General features: G+C 34.0%; 1 non-coding gene across 1 annotated transcript; it reads left to right on the top strand.

Moving 5' to 3' along the window:
- Positions 1-12,832: 12,832 nt before the first annotated feature.
- On the top strand, positions 12,833-12,939 carry LOC121214302 (small nucleolar RNA R71). The gene has a single exon (XR_005909886.1). It is a non-coding gene; the product is annotated as a small nucleolar RNA R71 (small nucleolar RNA).
- The last annotated feature ends 301 nt before the right edge of the window (positions 12,940-13,240 follow it).

Below are 13,240 nucleotides of genomic sequence, written 5' to 3'. Positions count from 1 at the left end.
TACACAAAATTTGTACACACCTTGCTAAGGCCGAATGTTCCTTGTCTTAATACAAGTCCACACATTTCATATATTTTACATTTTAGTCCCTCAAAATTTTTTTTTCACAATCTATCCCCAATTACTCAAATTCACCAAAAATTCAAAAACAAAACATGTTAATCTAACACACATATTTCATAATTCACCTACTAACATCATAAAACTCAAACATTCATCAATGGCATGTTTCAAAATCATCATCAATTAACAAAATTAAGACATGGGTTTTGAAGTATTCAAAGCAACGATCTCAAAAATGTAAAAATTATTAAAAATTGAAGCAAAACATACCTTTAATCAAGCTAGTTTAATGTCGAAACCTAAACAAGCATGAATGGGTTTCGTCTTTGCTATATTCGGCCAAGAAAGATGATGATAATGGCCATTTTTCATGTTTTAATTTAACATATATGAACCATTTATTATATTACTAAAATAACCTTTAATAAATAATATACAAAACATATATAATAAGGTCATATTAGTCCTTTGTCGCCCATTAGCTATGTATTGGTCTTATTGCATCATAAATCCTCCATTTTATAAAGAAAACAACAATTAGGTACTTTTAGATTTAACCCCTAAATTTTCATTTTACGCAATTAAGCCATTTTCTTTATTCGGTCACTCAAACGACAAAATTAAAACATGAAAATTTCACTCAATCAAAGTCACACATAATAAACACATAAAATAATATTAAAATATTTTTTCGACTCAGATTTGTGGTCCCAAAACCACTATGTCTGATTAGGGTCGAAATCTTCCTGTTACAATATGGATACTGATCTTACTGTATGTAAATGTCTTAGGTGCTGACTCGAACGCCCCAAATCAACCGTAAAGCCAAAAGACGTTCGCGCATACGATTCACATTAGAACAGTGTAAGAAATCTAACTAGTTTGGATTCGTAAAATAATTGTAATTGTGAAGATTGGTTTGAACCCATAAGTGGGTGTTTAGGGGCCTATTTAGGAGGTGAATTAATTGAATTTATACTCATTTTTAATTTATGTTTGTTTTAAGGTTTATTAAGGAAATTGAAAGATTCACTAGTGTGCTGTGAAAAAGCGTAAAATAAGGCGTGGGTCCTAAACTCATAAACTTGTTTGATAAAGATAATAACCATGTTATACTTGATGGTTTAGCTTCCTGAATGGATTGAGCTGATAGCCAAATAATTAATTTTATATGTGGCCGAACCAGGTACATTTCAAGCCCTAAAAAATTTATGTGTTAGCAAAGTTGCTAGCTTGACAGTGTTATTATGTGATTGATATTGTGATGCATGATTGTGTTAATTGGTATGAGATTGGTTGTATGTATGACATGATTTTCTGAAATATGAATTTATGCATGATATAATTGCATAGAAAATTTGCTATGTTATATTGGAAAGGTTGCTATACATGCACATTGGAAATTCGTAAAAGTGTGTGAAATTGGGTAATGTTGAATGATATCATCTTAATGGTAATTTAAAAGTTGGGACATTGATTCCATTCACTGAAAGTATTTGACTATTTAGGGTATGTTGAACATGTCAATTAAATGTGAAAAGTATTAAATTATGGTTATATATGAGATTGTATGACATATTGCATGTGCATTGGGATGAGATATTTTGTGGTTGACGAAGCAGTTCCCTAGAGTACCGGTGGCATATTAAGTCCACATTTATTCGTAGTCAGTGCATTGCATTTGGAGTACTAAGGGGATTTGCATTATATTGCATTATTTGTTGTGTGGCAGTTTTACTGCGTTATTGTTATTCAGTGGCTCTGCTTGCATTCGTTCGAGTTTGGCATATTGGTTCTGAGGAACTTGTGGTGTGTAGCGAATGGTTTGGCTAGGAACCTTTTTGCATTACATCATGCTCACGGTATACTCAAATGTTATTGATTTATGCTACGTATTGTATTGTGTTGTGTTGAATGGTACTGAAATTAATGATTGTTACTCAAATTAATGCTGTCACATGCTCATATACTGTGTGACATAGATTGAATAATGGCTAAGCAATGATATGAAATTCCAATGATGGTTATGTGTTCTTCTGTTAATGCTAGTATGTTTCATTGTATTTGATATTCGTGTCTGTTTAAATAACTGTTCGACTCACACTGAACTTTTATAAGCTCACCCCATAGTGTTTAACTTTTCACGTAAACCTCGAAACTAGGACGAGACCCGACATACGAAGAATCACCTTGGACCTCAGACTATTTTTAATAAGTATTAATCAGTCTATATTAGTTTTGGTTTGTAAATTTTTTAATTATTTCTGGTCTTTGGCTTGGTAACTTTTCATTTGGGGTTTTTTGCATTCATGGATTACTCAAGCTGAATAATCGGGAAATGCATGATATCCAACTTAAGTAAAATTTGACATTGTTCCCTAATTATCGCTACGTTGCAAAGGAACCATATTTGAAAAACAAATTGATAAGGAAACTAGGTTTCCAAAATGACCTGAAAAATGGTTTTTTTTCCGTTGCATTAGTTTGACATAGAGTTTTTACAAAGATGATCGATAAGTAAACAATTTTTACTGAAACAACACTATCAACAATAAAATTAATCTTAAATGCAGTTAACCTAATAAATGAATGTTTTAAACTAATACAAAAGTACAACTACGATTTTTCTCTTAAATTAGTTTATTTAAAATCTTCAAAGGTAACGTAAGTTAGCTTAGCCATTTCAGTGGCTAATGTAGCCTTCTCAATTTTTCCCTAACGTCTACACCGAATTTGGGAGGTTATATTAAGTGGTATTAGAGCTTAGGTTGAAAACCTAGGACTAAGTTCATTTTCTGAAATAAGTCTGCATGCATGCATACATGAGAAAGGGGAAATTTGAGAAAAACAAGCCACAGAGAATTTTTGAAAATGATATTCTACAAAGAAAAACAGGTCAGAGACTTCGATGCTGGTTGCCATAAAAAAGCTACTGTTAAATTATAGGTAAACACTTGAGGTGTATTACTGTAGACATAGAATTGAAGTATTTTAGTATTTATTTATTTTTATTTGAAATTTTAAGATAGGAAAATTAAAATTGACTGAAGTTAGATAGCGATTATTTTTTCTAAAACTGTAGATCAAATTTAAGTCTGTAGGATACATAATGAATAAATGTAGAATGAGGAACCATAGGGCTCATCGTCGACGTATCCAAGTTGATTTATTTGCTTCACAAGGAATTGTGCCTAACTGTAATGCATAGGTTGTGCAAGTGTACACAGTCGTTATCAAGTAATAAGTAAGTATCGAGTTATCGTCTCCACAGGGATTGTATTTGTGCTAAGTCACTTAATTTGTAAAATTATATTAACAATTTGGTAAGTAAAAACACAATATAGTTGAGAAATGGTGTGTAAAATATATTAAACTAAATGCAATGATCCCTAATGCAAATTATCCTAAGTATGCAAACTATATGAATGAAATAGATTTGAGTAAAATTAAACACAATTTGCAACAATTATAACATAAATAAGCTAGGAAAATTACTTTAATTAAACTCAATTTATTATCAACATGCTTAATAACATTCGAAAAAACATTCCATGGCAACTCGATCTTCCATGAGTTTGGAAACCATATTAGGTCATTTCGGAATCCTTTACTTAGTAAATACGCATTTTACTAATCCTTATTTACTAAGGGTTTCTTAGCATTCGTGTGAGGTAACAGGGACGTGTTAGGTTTGAAACAATTTAATCACACAAATCTAAAAACTATGCAGATTACAGAGCTTGGTTAGAGTTGTTATGCAGCTTACAATTTAATCGTTTTAGGATCTAAATTGAACATGCACATTTCAATTATGCGTCCATTAGCCGTCGTCTGGTTAGGATCGCTCAGCTAATTCAGGTGCATTTCAATCACGTATGAACGAAATACAAACTTGATTTTAATTGAAAACATGATCGATTGAGGCACAAACATTATAAGCATGAATCAAATAAATATTATTTAATCAAAGCAACCATCCTAGCTTAAATAAAATTTAAATAAAATTAAGCTAACATTGTTGTAAACAAGAAAAAAGAACACATAGCAAACATCTTTATATTAAGTTAAAGAAAAGAAAGATTAAACCCAATTCAGAGTGGCTGTCACCCAAGACTCTAACTGACGAGACTCCTTCCTTCCTTTGCTTTGCTCCTTTGCTGATGGTTCTCTAAGGTGGCCAACCAAGGGTTCTTTAAGAGGCTTAATTGCTAAAATCTCTACGAAGAGATGGTGCTAGGCGTGGGAATGGAAGTGGCTAAAAGAAAAAGAGAGAACGATGCTTGATGGATGATGAATGAAGGAATGAGAGGGTCTTATTTATAGGTGAGGAGAGAGAGATAGTTTGCTAAAAATACAAGTTTCTATCTTTTGAAGCATCTTCCATGGGTGGCCAACCATAATTTTAGTAAGTTGAGCTAATATTTCAGTGATTTTTGGTCAATTTGAGTGCCACAACAACTCAGGACTGAGACTCGGCCAAGTGCAAATATTCAGGTAAATCTCTAATTTCTTCAACTCTTCAAGGACCTTGTGCAATTAAACCAAAAAGTGGTTTATGGATAGCCATGTGCAGCCAAATTTTGGGTTGACTTGGTCTCCAATTTGGATGGTTTTGTAATCCAGCAACGCTATTAGACCTGTCCAAAATAAATCAACAAGTTAGAAGACCAAAGAATTAAATTTAACCAATTTAATTAATTAATTAAAACCCAAATTATTAATGAAATATTTTAAAATGAATTATTAAATATAATTTTATATTTTATTATTTAATTTAATCATGCATGACCCATTTTATGTCTTAAAAAGTATAATATATTCAAATTAATATAAAATAAGCCATTTATTGCATGAAAACTATATAATAAATCATAAAATCACATTTTAATAATTTCTATGTCCTAATTTCATATTTTCACATATTTCATTAATTTATTAAACAATTACTTAGTTTTAACAACAGAGTTAAGTAAAAAGGTGATAAATTACATAGGAAAAATCCTATATATTTTTCCGTTTACACACCCTCAAACTTAAATCATTGCTCGTCCCGAGTAATGTTTATGCATAGCAAAAGGTCTTGCTAAGGCAAAATTGCTAATTGTGTAAGCAACATCAATCTTTGTCCCATAATCATGCATTAATAACTTCATGCTTATCGATCTTCTTTATTAACAAGTAATTCATATGCAAACATTCCTTAAGATTATACTAAGCTTCAAAATATGCCAACACGAATCATAGTTTGCATGTATGTCACAGCCATAGATAACATTCTTCTTTCAGCATAATTTCCTATCAATCAAGTAAACAATCACAAGGCTTATGATCTTCATATGTTGAACTTAGGACTTCTTCTCCACTAATGTAGGTGACATAATCATCAAATCAACAGGTCTTTTTTAAGGTTGTAATGGAGCTCGGTTAAAGGTAGGGATTTTAAGAGATGAGACATTTCAGTTTAAAAATCTTAACCTTTAACTTTGTCTTAGTTTTCTCATAGTACAACCTTTTTATTTAAGTGAACCTTTGGAACACCCCTAAACTTATTTTGAGCTCGAACTCATACATTTTTCCTTTTTCTTTTTTTGGAGACTGAGTGAACTTTTCTTCGCTTTTTTTAAGCATGAGCACATATATCTTTATGAAAATTTCCTCAAACGTTGATTTCTAAGACAAATTTAGTTAAGATAGGTGCACAAATTTAGGATAGCTTTAAAAAGATGATAATTGGCTTATAATGTAGACTCATTGCAAAAATACAGGCTTTTAAGCTCAAAATTATAGTTTCAATGGTCTAATATCATAGGGTTGGCTTGAAAAGGCTCAAACGATCCAAAGAAATAGTGCCTATATTATTTAAGATTTTTATGTCCCCTAGGATTTTGCCTTAAGAAAGTTACTAAGTCAATTCTAAAGATATAAACCTTCATACATGTTTAATCTCAAAAGAATTAATTTTTCATGGCAAACATTACTAAGGCTAAGATCATACAAGCATTCCAGTCTTCATGATAACATACTTTCACTTAGATAAAATCATCATTCATATTTGCATACAAACTATCTCAGTAACAAGAATACCTCTAAACATTCATTTATTAAAACATACTTATGAAAGAAATGATTAAACCATACTTGAAAATTTTAAAAGTTTGAGTAATTTATTTGCCTTACCCCTTTTAAAAAGAAGCAATGTCCTCATTGCAAGAACAAAGTAATTAATGAAAACTCAACACCAGGTAAGGTTGTAAAGAAAGAGAGGTGAGTCATTTAGACTGCTCCCTAATAACCCAATCCTAGACATGTTCATTCTCATTACCACATCACTTAGTCTTATTCTTTCTAAAAAAGTGTTAAGTTTGTTCATGCTTGCTATGTTTTATTCCGCAGAAATTAAATCATAATTATGAAAGAAATAAATTCCTAAAGACCTAAAAATAATTAAATAAATAACAGGACAAGAATCCCCCATTTTATTTTTTTGACTCATTCCCCTTGTCTTCTTTAGCTCCATCTCCGCTTGCATCATCAGTACCTTCCGTCCTTGTCTCAAAGATTGAATCTGGGAACTCAGGAACAAAAGTATTAGAGATATTCTTAAAAGTATTTCTAATTGAGTCATCTCTAATATTTGCATATTTCTAGTAAGTTTTTTTTTGATTGTGCATGAACTTGCACATATCCATCAAACTTGACAACTCCAATTTCTTTGAAGTACTTGCAGAAGTTGACATGGGAGTTGTATATTCAGGTTCAACACTTAGATTGGCTGGTTCTTCTTCTAGCTCAACCCTTGGTTCAGGAATGTTCGGTTCCTTATCAGATTCTTCCTCTTTAGTGTTTGTGAGTGAATTAGCTTCAATTTCAGCTCCATCTGTTGACTCCTCTGTATCCGATTTAGTTGGCTCTTCTTGCTCACCTTGATTCAGTTCATGCACCCTCTCTACTAACCTTTCAAGATCATACTTTGTAATGCATCATTGAACATATCACCCTTCAGATTTGCTTGTGTTTTAACATAGGCTTTTAAGCAAAGTAAAGTGATTAATGATGGGAAATAAGCACTTCTTGCCTTCTTTTTAGCACAATTGTGAATCTCCTTGAGGATAATTTTCCCAACGTTAATGGACTTTTCTGTCAAAATTGCATATAACCAAAGCATCCGTTCCATCGAGATGGTGGAACTATATGAGATAGGCATAAAACTGTAGTGAATGAAATAAAACCATACCTTTGCTACTGGTTTTAAGTATTCTTTTTGACAAGAATTGGCTCCCATACTTTCTTATAATCCATTGGGATCCCGGATTTATCACAACATCAAGCACTTGTTGAAGAAAATCTCAATTGATATTGTTCATCATAGGGTAGTACTCATGTTCTTCAACATTAGGTAAATTAAACAAATCATTGATGGACTTAGAAGTAAGAGGTACCTTTTTCTTTCGAATGATGACTTCAGTAGCATCTTGCATAGTCAAACTAGCATAGAATTCTTGAACTAGTTCATCATTGGAAAGTGAACGAGCATCACAAAAATTGTTCCCACTTGAGAGCATTGATTTTCTTTCTAATTGGTATAGGAACAACCATCAAATCATTACTCTACAAGTCAAAACCTTTTTTCGGCATCATAGGTTGATGCTTGAAGATTGAATCAAATCTCTCTTTCACTTCTTCATCAATCAAAATCGGGTTTTCAGGAGTAGTCTTTGAAGATCTGGTTCTTTTACGAGACATGGTATCTTTTCCCGAAAATTTGGCAAATTTTATTAGGGTTACTTGGGCGGCAAACAATAGGTGTGACGGTAAGACATGAATTTTTCCCTCTTTTTTCCTGTCTTGAGCCTCAAACTTAGTCTGTATCTTACTAAAAGAAACTGATTAGTACTTGGGCCAAATCTGACCCCCTTATTAACATAAAAATTTAAAATTTAAACAGAACAAATGAAATTTAATTCTTAATTAAAAAATTTCTTCTTAACAAACTACATTAAACTAATTCCTAGGAAAGGTTGGAGGGGTCATAGCGGTCCTGCTTAAGTTCCAATCTCCTTAGACATATTTAATTAAATGTAATGAGTTAAGAAAATAAGTTCTAATTATTTATTTATTTACAAAATGAGTTCATAAAAAAATTAAAGGTCTGTAAATTTGAGCGAGGATTCAATTCGCTCAACTTCACCATCCTAGTAGTGTTTGAGACGTTGGCCATTAACTTTAAACGTACCTCTGTAATTGTCGTATAATTCAATAGCTCTATAAGGATAAACTCGATAGATGGTATAAGGTCCTTTCCATCGGGATTTAAACTTCCCAGGAAATAACTTCAACCTTGAATTAAACAACAAAACCTTTTAGCCTTCTTTAAACTAGCGAGGTTGTATATGACTATCATGTCATCTTTTTGATCTTTCATTACACATTTTGGCATTCTCATAGGAAAACAACCTCAGCTCTTCCAACTCATCAAGTTGTAACCTCCTTCTCTCATCGGCTTGCTTAAGATCAAAGTTCAACTGCTTTAAAGCGCAGTGAGCTTTATTGTCCAACTCTAATGGCAAATGTCATGCCTTTCCATAGACTAACCGGTAAGGAGTCATTCCTAATGGAGTCTTAAATGTTGTTCGATAGGCCCATAATGCATCATCGAGCCTTCGAGACCAATATTTTCTGCTAGGACGTACTACCTTTTCAAGGATACCTTTGATTTCGCGACTCATTCTTTCAACTTGCCAATTAGACTGGGGGTGATAGGCAGTAGCAATCTTGTGCTTCACATCATATTTTTCAATCAACCACTTAAGCCATTTGTTCAAAAAATTAGAACCGTCATCACTAATAATAGCTCTTGATGTCCCAAATCGTGTAAACACATGCTTATGTAAGAATTGCATGACTACCTTAGCATCATTTGTAGGGTATGCTTTAGCTTCAACCCACTTGGATACATAGTCCACAGCAACTAAGATGTATTTGTTCCTATACGAAGAAGGAAATGGGCCTAAGAAATCAATGCCCCATACGTCGAAAAATTCAATCTCTAAAATGTTTGTCAAGGGCATCTCATTCCTCCTTGATATATTTCCTGTCCTTTGGCATTTATCACAGTTCTTCACATAAGCATAAGTATCTTTAAATAGTGTAAGCCAAAAGAAACCTGCTTACAAAATCTTTGCTGCAGTACGAGAACCACCAAAGTGTCCCCCACTTGGAGATGAATGACAATGATACAAGATCTCAGCAATCTCGTTTTCAGCCACACACTTTTGGATTATATTATCTGAACATTGTTTAAACAAAAACGGATCCTCCAAAAGATAATATCGAGTATCATGAAGGGTATTTCATGGATTTGATTTACCTCAAATAAGTTTTCATCGGGGTAATTCTCGTTGATAGGCACACATGACTAAGTTACCTCATCTTGCTCTAACCTCGATAGATGATTAGCTATTTAATTTTCGACACCTTTTCTATATTGGATCTCAAGGTCAAATTCTTGGAGTAAAAGTATCCAACGAATTAGCCTTGGTTTTGCATCTTTCTTCATGAGGAAGTATTTAATGGCCGCATGGTCAGTAAATATTGTAACTTTGGTACCTATAAGATATGAGCGAAATTTGCCAAAAGTAAAAACTATAGTGAAGAGTTCTTTTTCGGTTACCGTATAATTGCATTGGGCTGCCGTCAAAGTTTTACTTGCATAGTAAACAGGGTGAAACACTTTATTTCTTCTTTGATCCATCACAGCTCCAACGGCATAGTCACTTGCATCGCACGTCAACTCAAAAGGTTAGTTCCAATCAGGTGTAATGATTATTAGGGTTGAGATTAACCGCTTCTTTAGCTATTCAAAAGCTTCCAAACATGCTTTGTTAAAATCAAACATTGTATCTTTGTCTATCAACAAACACAACAGTTTAGAAATTTTTGAGAAATCTTTGATAAACCTTCGATAAAAATTGGCATGGCCTAAGAAACCTCTAACTCCTTTCACATTCATTGGGGCCGGTAATCTTTCAATTACGTCCACCTTTGCTTTATCAACTTTAATTCCTTTCTTTGAGATCTTATGACCTAAGACAATCCCTTCCTTGACGATAAAATGACATTTTTCCCAATTAAGGACAAGATTTGTGTCTTCGCATCTCTTCAGTACCTTAGCCAAATTACTCAAACAGATATCACAAGTGTTACCAAAAATAGAAAAATCATCCATGAAAACCTCAACAAAATTTTCAACCATACCAGTAAATATTGCCATCATGCATAGTTGAAATTTGAAAGTGCATTGCATAAGCCAAATGGCATTCGCCTAAAAGCAAACGTACCGTATGAACAAGTAAATGTTGTTTTATGTTGGTCATCCAGGGCTACAACTATTTGATTATATCCTGAATAGCCATCTAAAAAATAATAAAATTCATTACCTGCCAGTCGATCTAACATCTGATCCATAAAAGGCAACAGAAAATGGTCCTTCCGAGTGGCTTTGTTCAACTTTCTGTAATCAATACAGATTCTCCAACCGGTAACAGTTCTTATTGGAATTAACTCGTTAGGCTTATTTTTAACAATCATGATTCCAGCTTTCTTCGACACACACTGCACCGGACTTACCCATGAACTTTCTGAAATAGGATAGATGATTACTGCATCTAACCGATTGATCACTTCATTTCTCACAACTTCTTTCATAATAAGATTGAGCCTCATTTTCCCATCAAATCGAGCTTTTTCACCTTTTTCTAAAATGATTTTATGCATGAAAAAAGAAGGGCTTATACCTCGAATATCAGCTATGGTCCAACCAATTGCTTTCTTAAATTTCTTTAGAACAGTAATTAGTTGCTCCTCTTGATCTTTCGTCAGTTCCGCTAAAATAATCACACGCAAATAGAAAAATCACCTAAATAAACGTATTTCAAATGGGAAGAAAGTACCTTTAGTTCAAGTTTAGGTGGTTCTTCAATTGACAACTTGGGTTGCACAAATTCTCTGACTTCTAACTCCAACGGTTCAAACCGTGTGGATTGAATAAAATTTCCTGGATTGGCTTCTATCCAAGCCACGTTTTCTTCACCTTCTTCATCCTCCAAAGGGTCAAGATCTAAGGCTTTCTCCAATTGATCTTCTTCAAAATTGCTTTCCATAGAAACCAAAGTTTCCATCTCTTCCATAACTGAACACTCCTCTGTCAGATCGGGAAATTTCATCGCTTTAAGAATATTAAAGGTTACCTGATCGTTTTGACCTCGCATGGTGAGTTCTCCTTTTTGCACGTCAATTAACATTCTTCCCGTGGCTAAGAAAGGTCTCCTAAGGATGATCGGCACTTCCTTGTCTGCTTCAAAATCTAAGACAATGAAATCAGTAGGAAAAATAAATTTATCGACTTTTACCAAAACATACCGATCTTTCCTTCGGGATATGCTAAAGATCGATCCGCTAGCTGAAGCTTCACAGTTGTAGGTCTTACTTCACCTATCCCTAACATCTTGAAAATAGACTTAGGCATCAAGTTGATACTCACTCATAAGTCACACAAAGCTTTACCACAGTAAGATTCAACAATGTTACAGGACATAGTCTGCAGGAATGCACTGCACTCCTTTGTCAAGGCAATAGTCTCATACTCACTCAATCGTTTCTTCTTAGACAATATATCCTTCATAAACTTCACATAATTCAGCATTTGTTCTAAAGCCTCTACCAACGAAATATTGATGTGTAACTGCTTCAGAACATCGAAAAATTTCTTAAATTACAACTCATGTTTCTGCTTGTTTTGCTACAATCTTTGCAGATATGAAGGTGATGGAACTTTCTGTTGAACCGAACAACTTTTCTGAGTAGGTAAATCTGCATCCAAAGAAGATGTTAAAATACCTGAATTCACTAAGTTAAGGTTTACCTTGTCAGAATTTGCAGTTTCTGATTCCTTTGGTGTAGGAATTTCAATAGCTGGTTGATTCTTCTCAACAGGCTTATCTTCGACATCAATCAATCGGGGTTATAGAATTTTACCATTTCACAATGCCACTGCCTTGATATGTTCTTTACCCAAATTTCATGGATTTTCAGTATCACTCGGCAAGGTTCCTTGCGGCCTATTACATAGCTCCGTAGCTAACTGACCCATTTGGTTTTCCAAAATTTTCAGTGTTGCTGCATGGCTTTGGATCAAAGCGTCATTCCTTGCCATGTACGCTTTGAACAAGTTCTCCAAACTGTTTGATTCCTCAGCTTGAGGTGGTTTTGGAGCTTGCTGAATAAACCTTTGAGATTGGTTGGGTTTTTGCTGCAATAAGTTGTTCGGTCCATTTCCTTAGTTGCTCCAAGAAAATTTAGGATGATTATGCCATGAAGGATTGTAGAACTTGGACTGGGGTCCTAGTACACTAGCTAAGGATTTGATGGAAATTTCTTAAAGGAATGACCTTCCCTATAGTACACACAGGAAACTATTTCGAATGGACTTGGTGGCTCAGCTGCCAAATTATTGGTACTATTAGCGGTTAACTATTTTAACATAGAGGAAATAGACGATACCTGAGCTGATAACGAAGTGAGGGAGTCAACTTCATGAACTCTGACTACGTGTCTTTCTGAAGCTATTCGATTTGTTGGCAACTAATAGTTATTACTCACGATCCTCTCAATGATCTTATAAGACTTAGACAAAATTGCACCATTCGCGGATGCATCTACCATCAATCTTGTATGTGCATTGAGACCATTATAGAATGTCTCCAACTGGATACAGTGAGGAATCCGACACTTACGAAGTAACTCCTTGAATCGCTCCAAAGCCTCATACAAAGACTCGTCATCCAATTGTTGGAAAGTTGTGATCTCGTTCCTCAACTTAGTGTTTTTGCTAGGTGGGAAATACTTAACCAAAAATCTCTCTACTAATTCTTGCCATGTAGATATGGAACTTGGTGGCCATGAATTGAGCCATGCTCGTGCTCGATCTCGCAACGAGTATGGAAACAACTTCAACCTCAGTTCATCTTCACTCACACCAGCTATCTTGAATGAATCACTCACCTCTATAAACAATCGAATATGGAGATGTGGATCTTTCGTGGGCATCCCACTAAATTGACCCACCATTTGTAGCATTTGAAACATCACTGGTTTTAATTCAAAGTAGGTTGCCTCAATA

Source organism: Gossypium hirsutum, chromosome D01 (assembly GCF_007990345.1).
Source record: "Gossypium hirsutum isolate 1008001.06 chromosome D01, Gossypium_hirsutum_v2.1, whole genome shotgun sequence".
Taxonomy (NCBI): Eukaryota; Viridiplantae; Streptophyta; class Magnoliopsida; order Malvales; family Malvaceae; genus Gossypium; species Gossypium hirsutum.
This window is presented reverse-complemented; position numbering and strand designations above follow the sequence as displayed.